Source organism: Haplochromis burtoni, unplaced genomic scaffold (genome assembly GCF_018398535.1).
Source record: "Haplochromis burtoni strain Fernald_Lab_line unplaced genomic scaffold, NCSU_Asbu1 Contig_1838, whole genome shotgun sequence".
Taxonomy (NCBI): Eukaryota; Metazoa; Chordata; class Actinopteri; order Cichliformes; family Cichlidae; genus Haplochromis; species Haplochromis burtoni.
The window spans coordinates 19,810-21,340 of NW_024584199.1; positions in this window are offsets into that span (position 1 = coordinate 19,810).

Consider the following 1,531-nt stretch of genomic DNA (forward strand, 5'->3'; position numbering starts at 1 on the left):
CTTTGTTAGGGTCTGCTGTAACAAATTGGTCCTGGGTGAGGGACCAGAGAAAGAGCAATTCAACAACTCTTATGAAAAGAGGTCCATGTGGCCTGGCTGGGCATAGCCCATAAAAGAGACACTTTTGTCGGCCCGGCACCCACACGAGGAGCTGTAGGGGTTAGGTATAGCTGTGGGGGCGTGGCCAGGAGCGGAGACCCTGGTCGACCAAGTCCCTGGCTATCGAGACTACCAAGTTCATCTTTGACACAATAAGATATATCCAGTACATCTCACATCTTTCTGTGTGTGTTCCAGTTTCAGCTGCTGACTGGCTCTTTTTGGGGCGGGGCAACCATGTTTATTGCAGATTTAGATTTATATGAAATTCTCCTTGAAATGTCTGTTTACACGTTTTTTAAATCATCGTTATTTGTTTTCAATACTTCCTTTATGAAAGTCTTTACAGGATTATTTATATACTTCCAAAAAATATTAAAAACAGATCGTTGACCTCACATGAAAGGGCAATGACCCTCAACCCACCATAAAGAAAAAAATATTACCTTGTCTTTCTTTGACAGGTTGTTCTCGATGAGCTGATATCTTGATGATGACATGAGTGATGAGGTCATCTTCTTCACTTTCCTCTTGATCTACTGAAATGATCCAAGCTGATCAATAATACGAATTAAATATCTAAACAGAGATTTGACCCAAAACCAATGTCACAAATGTGGTATTTCACTAGATACGTACTCTTAATGTCATTAACTTTGCCTCCAGGAACACTGTGAGAAACCTTGTAGTTATTTTTGACCAGATTATATCCTTCAGTGTCCATATTCAACTACTTGCTACTTTCTCCCATGTCTGTCTCAAAGTGATGCTGAAAAACTAGATTACCGTAATGCACTAAGTGTATCTGTGTCAGTCAACTTTTACACTCACTATGTGCTTATACTCCACATTTAAACATTTGCCATTATGAATCTTTGGCTCTCTCCTACAAGATGTCTCTGTCCTGTCTTCCTCCCCTCACCCCAACCAATCACGGCAGATGGCTGCCCCTCCCTGAGCCTGATTCTGCTGGAGGTTCCTTCCTGATAAAAGAGAGATTTTCCTCCCCACTTTCAACAAAGCGCTTGCTCATAAGAGGTCATATGACTTTTGGGTTTTACTGTTTGGTTTTGTTTGTTTTTTTTAAATTTCCATCCATCCATTTGCCTCCGCTTATCCTTTTCAGGGGCGTGGGGGAGTCTATCCCAGCTGTCTTAGGGTGACAGGCAGGGTACACCCTGAACAGGTCGCCAGTCTGGCGTAGGGCCAACACACGGAAACAGAAAACCATTCTCACTCACGTATTCACACCAATGTGCAATTTAGATTTTTCTATTAACCCATCCCAACCTTTTTTTTTGTTTTGTTTAATGATCATCATGAATGTGAAATTTATTCTACTAAACAAACTCAGACATGAAAGATCAGGAAGTCTGAGTCTCACCTTCAGGTTTCCTGTGAACACATCGTCTCACCAGCAGAACCAGTAACA